The sequence below is a fragment of the Mauremys mutica genome, chromosome 8 (assembly GCF_020497125.1).
Source record: "Mauremys mutica isolate MM-2020 ecotype Southern chromosome 8, ASM2049712v1, whole genome shotgun sequence".
NCBI classification, from domain to species: Eukaryota; Metazoa; Chordata; order Testudines; family Geoemydidae; genus Mauremys; species Mauremys mutica.
The window spans coordinates 15,551,469-15,563,565 of NC_059079.1; the positions used below are offsets into that span (position 1 = coordinate 15,551,469).

The 12,097-nt window shown below is 41.7% G+C and overlaps 1 pseudogene; it reads right to left on the bottom strand.

The window, feature by feature from the left end:
• The window catches only part of LOC123375778, a 92,989-nt pseudogene that overhangs the window by 18,897 nt on the left and 61,995 nt on the right, over positions 1–12,097 (bottom strand).

Genomic DNA, 12,097 nt, shown 5'->3' on the forward strand with positions numbered 1-12,097 from the left:
AGGATTTTTCTGAATTTTGATTTGCCACAATTCTTGAAAAGGTTCATTTTCAATTTGACCCCAAACTATTTTTTTTAAATTTCAGAATTGCCTGCAAACCAAAAAATCTGTTAACAACACAGCTCTAGTTAGGACTTAGTGGTCTTTTATTAGATACTTTTTAATTTTAGAGATGCTTCAGAAGGGAGATAGCTACATTTAATAACCATAGTTACCTATATTGTAAATTCAATGGCCTCTTTTCTCATTTGCCCATTGACCAGAAAACCATGATTGACTTTGTCGGTAGCTAGAAATGAAAATCTATCAATTTGCCCAGCACCTCCATTGTGTCTGTAGTACGCTTCCATGTTATTGATATCCATCTGTGTAAACTGGCCACAATACAAGACAGTCTTTGTCATGTAGAGATGACCATACTATGTGGGTGCTTGGTAATTATGTAATTAAGGTTTTTTAATGGACTATCCAGGTCTGTGAGCTGAAGAACATCTGAATGAAAGTTAAACTTTTGATGAAAAATAAGAGGCACAAATAACATTGCAGAATTCTACAAGAATGCAGCTCTTTATTTTTATATTTTTCACTGTCCAACAACGAGATCTTCCTCGAAGACTTAGGCTCTGATTCAGCAAAACACTTAAGTGTTTTGTTTACCCCAAAATCCTTGGTGCCTAGGAAAAGCATGCCTGCTGCACCACTTAACCTCTTCTTGTTTCCCTGGAGAGGCCTGTGTCCTACAGGGTGCTAGTGGGGAGCCGTCTCTGTACAGACAAGAGGGTAGGACTGCAATTGTGCCTGGCTCCTGCATAGCAGCTGCAAGGAGATATCAAGGGCTCTTTGTTCCCTTCCCAACCCTTCCCCCCCCCCCACCATTTTGAGCATCCACATGGGTGCAGCTAAATGTGTGCACATTAGTTTCCAGCCACCAAGATGATGCAACTAAGGGATTATTTCCTTCTAGTAGAACAAATCAGTTAGTCCAACAACACACTATACTGGATAACATATGGGTCCTGCGCTCCGTACTGTGAAAATCATCTAGTAAAGCCAATGGGAGGTTTGTTGCATGAAGAATGCTGGATTGGTGTCATAATTCATGAAGCTGTTTAAATGGTTAAGTGTACTATACATATGGTATAAGCACACTGGTACTGATGAATTTTGAGTGCTGTATTCAGTTTAAATAATATATGTTGCATTCTTTTACTGTGCTCCTAAGGCGGTAACATGTCCTCAAGTATAGGAAAAGCAATCCTTGCTCCAGATAACCACTCACTTCCATTCATGGGCTTGGACATCTGTACTACAGGAGGAGTTGCAGAACAAAGAGCAAAAGGGTGATATTTACAAATATATCCACCATTTTAGATTCCCAGGCAATTTTCTGACAGCTTCTAATCTAAAAGAGGCTTGAGCTGAGATTTTCATAGGTAGTGCTTAGATCTCTAAATACTGCACTTCATGTTCTTAATCACATCTGCTACAGAGAGGAGGCTATGAATAATTAACTATGCCTCCAACATTACAGTCATAGATTATGGTGGTGGTGGACTGCCATGCGCAGCATAAACCATTTAGGAAACTCTCTTATCCACTTTCCCTTTATATTTGTCTTGCAGTCACTTCCTGCTTAAAAGGGTAAATCTTTCATCGCTTTAATTAAAGCATTTAAAATAATTTACACTCAAATTGTATGTGCTCGGGTTTGTCAAAATTGATGCTTTAATAACATGTCATCCCTTTTTTCGATTGCCCTGAAATCTGTTAAAATTACCACTAATCTAATTGGGAACAAAGTTGTCAAATGCACGCAGCTCTGACAGTTTGTCTTTCTGCAAACTGCCGACAGATTGCAAGTTACGCATGTGTTGAGCAGATGGGTAAGTTAAAAGGAACACAGGAAAAAAAAAGAAGCAATTTATTAAATCACCTGGAACCAGCAGCTCCATTCCAAAAATAGTGAGAATGAAATATAGCAAGGGCTAGGAGAGTTGGCACTGGAACATGCCAGAAGGTACCAGTTACAAAACAAGATAAACATTTTGAGAAGCCTCAGCTGTGTTGAAGAATAATGAGGAGTTATTTAACCCAATATAGATTACCAGCAGAAATTAATTTAGGGTGCAGGGTTTTTTTAAAAATGATTTTTAACTCCTTCGTTCTTGAAAAGTGGGCATCTCTCTCTCCCCCATGCCTCCCCACAACAACCCAGTGTACCTGTTTTAAATCACCTATGGCAGAGTGGTGGAAGAGCCATACATACGATGCCCTCTGCTGCAGGTACTTAGCACATAATCTCTTTTGTGTGATCACCCTCCATTTATTGAGGGGATGCCAAATACAGCCGCGAATGTGGAACTGACAATGCTATCCCACCAGTGCAACTCCAGGCTAGTATTTGGGTTTTATCTTCAATAGAGGGAACCTAAATATTAGCTGTAGTCTGAGCAGATATAGGAAAATGTCCGGTATCTTCAAATGCAATCGGTTTTTGGGTGAGTCATTTCTAGGCTGCTCACTGTTAATTCTTGTAGATCAAGGGCTATTTATCATTACTTTATTTGTATTACAATAGTGCTTAGGAACCCCAGTCAGGGGTCAGGGCCCAATTGTGCTGACAAGCAGAGCCAATCAGACAAATAGCAAAGATGACAGTCCCTGCTCCAGAGAGTTTATAGTCTATAGATGAAAGACAGGGCAGGGCAGGTGAACAAAACAGACGGACAGGACATGGGTAAGGAGGGAGAGGAGATAACATAAGGTAGAGTGTTTAGTGGAATAATAGAGGTCCTGACTTGCCACTTGACCAGCCAATGCCAGACAGGAGTGATTTGTAGGTGTCACAGCAGAAGTAGGTTTTAAGGAGGGATTTGAAAGAGGATAAGGTGGTGGCTGTATGGATTTTTGATGGGGAGCTTTCCCATGCATGGAGGTGAAGGTGCTTGAGAGAAGTGGACTGGCTGGCGACTGAGGCTAAAGCACTAGCAGAGCAAAGGCGGGAGTCAATGGCTTGATGAGACAATAAACATGAGTGATAGGGCAGGGGCAAATAGTAAAAGGATCCTAAAGGCAGAGATAAGGTGATCAGGCTTTTTCAGTGGAGGGAATTGATGCAGTTGGAGCAACACATCAAGAAGATACAGCAGCATTCTGAATGCGCTTGAAGTGGCAATGTGGCTGACCTACAGGCCAGAGAGGAAGGGACTACATTAGTCAAGGGATCAGATGGTCAGGACTTGGACAAGAGACTTGGCAGGACAAAGAGGCTGAATCTTTGAAGTGTTATGTAGGCAGAGGTGCCGAGACTTGGATATGGCCTGGTAGCATGAGTCAAGAGCCAAATCAAAAATGATGCCTCGATTGAAGGCTTGCATGATAGGGAGGATGGTGGTGGTATCCATGGTGACAGAGAAATGGTGGAGAAGAAGAAAGCTTCATTAGGGAGAGAGAGAGGAAGAAGAGGGAAATCAGAAGCTTATTTTTGGCAGTGTTGAGCTTGAAGTTGTTGGCTGAATATCCATTGGTGGGTGACAAAAAGACAGGCCAAGATACACAATAGGATAGGGGGTGAACAGGTCTTTAGTAGAGAGGAAGATTGAGTCATAAATGCAGTTATGGTATTTGAAGCCATGCTTGTGGATAGGAGTGTGTGAATAGCACATAGGAGGAGCCCAGAATTACTTGTGTGTTATGCTAAATGTGGTGAGTCTTGCTAACTCCGGCTGGTGAAATCTCTACTCCTAATAATGATGCTATAGTCTCGCCCAACATTGATTGGCCAATTCCATAACAGCACAGTTCATATAATGGTAAGGGTATAGCAATAACAATTAGCAGCTACCTGGAGCCAGAGTGTGACATGCATTACATACCCATAGTACAAAGCAAGAATTCTGCTCACATCCCTGCATGAGCTACCCAGACTTTGGGTATGTCTGGGTAGGGGAAAAGGGCATATTTTTCAACTACGTTAGCTCAAGATAGTTTAACATGATTAAGAAACCCCATTAAAATGCAGGTAAATACATCTGAAGTTAGGTTAGCTGGCCTTTTTGAGCTAACATGATTGGGGAAAAAACACCGTTTACCCATCAAGACATGGCCTTTAATTCCAGACGTTAATTCCTTCCCCACTGAAGTTGATGAAAGCTTTGCAATTGACTTCAATAGGACCAGGATTTCATCTTACATGTGTAGGAGTAAGTAGATGCTGCATTCCCAAGCTGCTCCCAGAACAGGATGGTGGAAAATTGGCAGAGAGAGAGGTGGAGTCTTGGTTCTACCATCCCTCTCCTCACTGGCCACTGCAGGTGACACACCATGGGATTGTCAGAATTCACTGCTGGTACAGGCCAGAAACAAACTACTACTCTCCCTAGAGCAGTGGTTCTTAACCTTTACTGCAGTCTGCACCCCTTTGGTGCTCAAAATATGTTCTCGCACCCCTTATCAAAACTCATTGAAGTAGCTCAGTTCTTTAAACCTAGATATATTTCTGTTTGTCTATTACAGTAATCATTAAAAAATGTATAATGTTAATAAATACGTAGGTTTGATTAAACAAAGTAGTTGTACTGACGTGCCTGTGCTTAATTTGTGTTTTCGATGATTTACCGTCTACAAAACTCTGGCATGTCTTGCACCCCCAGAAAGGGCATCTCGCACCCCCAGGAGTGCGTGCACCCCAGGTTAAGAACCACTGCCCTAGAGCAAGGGGGAAGTAGAGAAGGAATCACAATTCCCAGGGTGTCTCTGAGTCCTAATGCCGTGCACGGTTAGTCCTTCATGGGGGAGGGCAGGGGGAAAGCAGCTCACACAGCACCCTTAGCTCAACACTGGGCCTACAGGCACAGTTTAGCACATAGGGCTTTACAGTTTCAAAATATTTTAATTTTCAAAGGAAAGACTGAGGCCCCTGGCCTTTCACAACACCTACTTGCTGATGGGAGCAGATGTGGAACTGAGCTCTGTGCCACATGGGGAACGTGTGTGCATCCCTTGTGTAGCCCCTCTAATTATACACACACACACACACACACACACACACACACACACCATGTCCAGAGGAACTATACCAGTTCCACTGCCAGAAAGCTCTCCACACCTGTAAAAGAGGGACCAGGATTTGCTCCATGGAAACCAAACCAAACAACTGAATGAATCCAAAAGAATCACTCACACAAACACACACAATGTTTCTGGACAGAGAAGCACATTACAAAATAAGGAGACTCTTAGCAGCAGCATTATGAACTTTCTTTATAAAGCCAAAGAGCCAGTGTAAAATGGACCTAGCACAACTGAAATAAATGCAGTTGTATTGATTTACACCAGCTAACAGCCTTGGCCTAGAATACAAAACATTGGGGAACCATTCTTCACGGGCATAAGCAAACATAGCTCAAGTGACCTCAAGGGAATTGGGCCCACAGACACCAGTGAATTGGTTCCATTTTATGGCTTTTTTAGGGAGGAAAATAGTTCATAAAAATAATTGCAAATATGAGGTTACAGGAAGAGCTGGTTAGAAAATGGAACGCTCCTTTCGATCTCTTTTCCTCATCAAAATTTTGAGGAAAAAGTTTGCTCAAATTTCTAAATTTTGAGATGTTTTAGCACTTCTAGTTTAAAGGTTTGTACATTTGCATAGAGTGGATGGTGTTTGCACAACTTCTCTGCTTTACTGATAGCGTTCCTTAAATAAAAACCATTTCCAAAAGAAACAGGGCTGGAATTCTCAACTACCTTGTGTGATGGGTTCGGTCACGGAGATCCCCTTGGGACTGTCACCTACGTGCTGAAGTTACCTCTGAGCCCGTTTTTCCTGCCAGCTTGGGACTCCAGAACCCTGCCTTGTAGAGCCAGACACACTAGCCTGCTGCAACACAGACCCAGGTCTGGTCCATAGCCTCATAGCTGCAGACTTTAACCAAAAACTACTCAGCAGGTCACCTATCTCCAGCACCCAGACACCCAGCTCCGAAACTCCAAATAAATCTGTTTTACTCTTTATAAAGCTTATACAGGGTAAACTCATAAATTGTCCGCCCTCTATAACACTGATAGAGAGATGCACAGCTGTTTGCTCCCCCCAGGTATTAATCACTTACTCTGGGTTTACTAACAAACAAAAGTGATTTTATTAAGTATAAAAAGTAGGATTTAAGTGGTTTCAAGTAATAACAGACAGAACAAAGTAAGTCACCAAGCAAAATAAAATAAAACACGCAAGTCTAAGCCCAATACATTCAGAAATAAATTTGTTAGTCTCTAAGGTGCCACAAGGACTCCTCTTTTTTTTTGTTTACAGGTAAAAGCTCACCCTCAGAGATGTTCCAATAAGCTTCTTTCACAGACTAGACTCCTTCCTAGTCTGGGCCCAATCCTTTCCCTGGTACAGTCCTTGTTAGTTCCAGCAGGCATCTTAGGTGAAAAGCAGGGGCTTTCTGAGACCCCCTATGCTCTGTTCCACCCCCTTTTATAGCTTTTGCACAAGGCAGGAATCTTTCATCTCTCTGGGTCCCCGCCCCTCCTTCTAAATGGAAGGTTTAAGATGGATTCCAGTTTCAGGTGACATGTTCACATGTCCTGTGAGACCCCAGCCTTCATTCTTCCAGGGCTGGCCTGCAGGCAGCCAGGGAAGGTTTGCAAGTAAACAGACCATTTACAACCAATTGTCCTAATCAATGGGAGCCATCAAGATTCTAAATCACCATCAATGGCCCACACTTTGCATAATTACATACATACAAATAGGATGAACACTCAGTAGATTATAAGATTTGTAATGATACCTTACAAGAGACCTTTTGCGTAAAACATATTCCAGTTACATTATATTCACACTCATAAGCATATTTCCATACAACATTATGGAGTGCAGCGTCACACCTTGCACCTTGTGTGCTTTCTGCATTCACTTTGCAAAGGGAGAAGTGACAACACTTGATGCAAGGCAGAGGAAATAGAATATAAACTAGGTAATAGTCACAGCAGGCCTGATTCTGAACTCATTTCCCCTGGTGCAAATCAGAAGTCATTGTATTAAAATGAATGGAGTTATGCCAGCATGAGTGATAGCAAAGTCAAAGCAACAATATAAAGAAAAATAATGTAATAAAAATGATCAGGCAGGTCCTAGATCAAGAGGACTAGTCACACTAGCCCTCTACGCTACACTATATGTCTACACTAAAATTAAAAACCCAGGGCTGCCCATGCCAGCTGACTCAAGCTCAGAAACTCGGGGGTTCAGGCTAAGGAGCTGTTTAACTGCAGTGTAGACATTAGGGTTCGGACTGGAGCCTGGGATCTAGGACCCTGCAAGGGGGGAGGGTCCCAGCTCAATCCCGAACATCTACACTGTAATGAAACAGTCCCATAGCCCGAGCCCCATGAGCCTAAGTCAGCTGGCACAGGCCAGCTGCAAGTGTCTAACTGCAGTGTAGACACACCCTCTGTTCCTGTGCTTGGTGCAGGCACACCAGTGGGGAGGCAAAGGGACTTTAAGCAACTTTTGTGCCCTCCATATTCCGGGTCTGATTCCCTGCATAAATTAGATTGGCCCATGGATACTCCAACTTATGTTAGGCAGTTACACCCCTTTAATCGCCATTTCACAGCTGAGAGTAGGCAGCATGCAGCTGTGAATACACCCCCTCCCTCCCTGCCAAAGCCCAAGCTCAGGGCAGCATTTTGGGTATTATTACAGCAGCCCATGGAAACTGCATATACTGGGGAAGATTCCTGCAGGTGGCTCTGTCTCCTTTACACCTCCTGGATGGTGTAAAGGGGCTGTAGAAGCTTGCACCTACTTTTTAATTTTCCCTTTTGCCAAGAGTTTTGAAGGGGGAAAAAAAGAGATTCTGTCTCATATCCAAGTGGGTCATAATTTAGAATCTATGATTTATGTAATGGTGGTTTTAACCCCACTTAGAAATAGACCGCTTTCGTGATTTATTGATTGCTTCTTCCCCTTGTTAATTTGACTCATTTCTTAGGAAATTATTCCTAGTTAATCATAGTAAGAATAAAATTAGTTATAGTTCCCATTTTGCTGCAAAGGGAGCGTAAATAACTTTTAAAGCAGATCGGAAAGAAAAACATGTTAAAAAAGCCCAGAAGAATATATAAAATGATATTTCAGAGTGGGCAGTAAATCAAGTCTCTGCCCTGTTACTGGGCAGAGTTGCTCAGAAATTCACATTCCACTGGAGTAGGTTTTCACAGCGGGTTCTTATCAATTGAATTTGCCACATCTTTTGGGAAATACACCATTCTGGAAGATAAAATCTCCTGCCTCCCCCACTCCATTCATAGGATAAAAAAAGAGCCCTGTTGTGTGCCTTTTTTACCCACTGGAGGAATATAAAACCATTATATTTAAGTATCATAATAGCCAACATATGCTTTTTCTTAGAAACGACACCACCATCTGGATTAAGTTCTACCGATAATTTCAGACAATGTTACCATTTTTTTTTTCTTCAGGAGGAAGAAACTGACCAGAGAGCAACTACTTTTCAGATAGGGAATGGATCATTTCCCTTGCCCTGCCACCTGAGACCTTGGAAAGGGCAAGGGGGAAAAAAAACCTCTTATATGTACTAACATATTCTGATTTCACATGCTAATTGATTACGAACATCTAGCCAGGTATCCCTCAATACTAAGCACGTCTCCTATTGCCTTTGGACATATGACTTCAATAATAAAAATATGCCATGACTGTACTGATGATAATATACCACAACATTATCGAAGCAGTCTCTTTGGTACTACCATATCGGTCATTAAAAACTGCACTTATTGCATGGTATAGGGAGTAAATGAGAAGCAAATTTAACCCTTAGCCTACTCAAGGTCTTTAAATACATTGGAGAGTAACGGGGAAGCCTTCTCACCTGGATGAATCCTTACTAGCCTCATGGCTATTGTCATGAACGTAGCAGACCTTCTGGGCCACCACATCCAACTGGCTGTAACTGGAAATGGGCATGCCGGGATAATTGATGTACTCAATCTGACCGTGCACAGGTGGCACAGAGACGGCATACAGCAGCTTCTCGGGTTTGCTAGTGCCATCTGTTGCCATAAGAACATCTGTCGTCAAGGTCACCCTGTCACCCTCTGTTAAAGTTACAGGTTTGGTGAGTAGAACAATGTCCCCTAAAAATAATAATAAAAAAAAAATCTCAGGAAGAGAAATTAAAAGGGGGGATAATCCTTTTACATTCCATGGGGGGGGGGGGGAAAGAGGAGGGGGCAGAAATCAGCTTTTTTTACACAGAGAGAGAGAGGTCGGGGAAATGAACCACAAAACACTGTAGGGGATTTAACAAAAAGAACTTTATCAAAACAGCTTGGGAAAGGATTTTTTGTTTTAGCTTGCCAGGTTTTGGATTTTCCTCAGTTAAATTACTATCTTTTATAGCACAAAGAAACTTTAACTTAGGTGCATACAAGACATTTGCAACAGTACAACCATACAGATCTAGAAGCATTTGTTTTAAAAACAAAACATTCCTCCTTCTGATTTTTAACTTCCAATCTGATCCATACAATATGGAGATTCCACTCAGTGTGTGCGCGCACTGTGTGTGTGTGTGTACATATGCATGCATATATGTGAGTTCCCCAAAATATTGAAACTGGCTTTGAGGTTCTCTCTTTGTGGAGAGAGAATGACCCATTTGTTCACAAAGAACAATTAAGTTAATAGGCCCAAATGAGCCGACTGACAAAATGCCTTAATGAACTAAGCACAACATTGCATTTTAAGCTGATAGCGCTACGTGATGCTGTAATCTCTGCAACAGAGGTTCCATATCCATTAGATTTATTTTTTAAAATCACAGCAGCACAGGAAGATCAACACAATTCTCTCCTATTTACAAAACAGCAGCCAAAATAAATTTAAAAAATGAGGAGCTGGACAACTAGGATCAGAAGTAGAAATAATTTGCCAGTTCACAGCCCTCTGATACAGTTCTATCATAGCCACTCTTAATTCTCCTAGGTTATAAAAAATGAAAGTGTTAAAATTACAACACAATCAGCTGGTTGACAACAATGGGACAAAACTGGAGAATGGCATCTTGGACTATCCCAGGGCCCAGGATGAGTGAACTTCATATCACCAGGAGGAAGCCAAAGGCTGAAGCAAAGAGAAACTTTACATTTGATAGTATATATAAAAAGAAAAAATGCCATGCCGATTTCCTAATGCACTGCTGCAGATTAACATGTTGATGATAATGGACAAGCAGGGTGTTTGTAGCACTGAGCCAGCAGTTTTCATGCCTTTTACCTTCTTATAATGTTGCCAGCTGACTTTTATGTACAACACAGCTCCTATTATTCACTTCAGATAGCAATATTGGGGATGGTTGATTCTAAATATGTATTTTTTTATTCCTGCTGCAAACTCTGTTCTGCACCAAGTTTGCGGCACTGCTCTCAAAACCAGTTTGATGGTTCAATCTTACCCAAAATGTTTCATGGCTATTAACCATGAAAACCATCATTGCTGGCTTCCCACTGCATCTGCTGTGCTGTACCGGTATGCCACTGAAACCAACGGGACACTTGGATGTATTGCATCTACTATATTTCGTGCATTAAGCAGGTGACTAATTTCTTAGGAACTTATTCATGGTTAACCACAGTATAAACACAATTAGTTATTTTGCCTTTATCAAGTGAATTGAAAGCAATTTTTTTGGAAATAAAAAAAAATAAACACCACCACAAAACTCTTCCTTGGAACACATACTTGAAAATGCAGGACTTGGAACATTTGGCAGAAGTCAAGTCATTAAAGTTGTGTTTTAAAAAGAGGTGGGGGATTTCCAGTTATATGTTGCCTCTAGGAAAAAGTATTACTACATTCATAAGGCTCATCTGAAGTCTGGGATCCATTTCCAGGCTATTTCCAAAAGAGATCAAGGAGTGTGGGAGGAAACATCAAAGTCAAGGAGAGAGGAACAAAGCTGGCAGGGGAAGGATGATCCAGAGGTCAGGGAGCTTGCCTGAAACTCAGGAGATACAGCCTCTGTGCCCCCCCTTAATCAGGCTTTGTGGCAACTACACAAGGCCTTAGCATTTTTGAGTGGGCCTGTAAAACAATTTTTTCCCTGTCCCCAAAATGTAACTGACTTCAGTCTACTGTGATCACAACACTCAGCATAAGGGCACCTTGAAGATTTGAGGGAGAAGCCTGTACGACTTGTTAGACATTAGACAATTAGGTCAGTTTTCCAACATCAGTCAGGGGTGAGCAGCATAGTTAAGCCAGTCTTTCAGGGATGCATATTACCTACACCAATGGGAGAATCCCTCCTATCGGCATAGGTAGTGTCTACACTGTAGGTAGGGTCGGCATAGGTAGTGTCATACTTCAAAGCACTTTCCAAGATCAGTATCATTATCCCCATTTTAGAGATGGGAAAGTGAGGCATGGGGAGGTGAAGTTGCCCAAGGTAATTCTGTAACCCAATGGCAATGTTTAAAAAAATACTTCCAAGCCTGTGGTGACAGAAGGCTGCCAGTCACTGGAAGGTTGTGTGTTCATTCTAGTGTTGTTATTATTTCTTAGATTTCTGGGGCCCATAGTGTGCTAAGCATTACATTAACAAAGACAGGCACATCCCCTGCTCTAAAGAGCTTCTGTCTAAATAAAAGACAAGACTAAACAAATGAGAGGAACAAACATCAGTGGGTGCTGGGAAATAGAGGGGATGGAGCACAGAGGTTACAAATATAAGATTATGCAGATACTCAGCCGTAGCAAGCCAGAGCCTCAACTTGTGTAAATTGTTGTTGCTCACTTGAAGGCCATGCAGCTATGGCAATTTACACAAGCTGAGGATTTAGCCACTCATATTTACATCTTAGAACAACTAAGGAATTTAGTTTTCTTTGCAAAGTGTATATGGTATTTTTCAAATGCTAGTGAATTGATCATCACAAAACACCAGCAAGGTGGGCAAGTATTATTATCTCCATTTTACAGAAGGGGAAAAATAAGGCAGAAAGGTTTGGGGCCAAGTTCTCAAGAGCAGTCTTTATATTGAGATGCCCAACTTGAGATGCT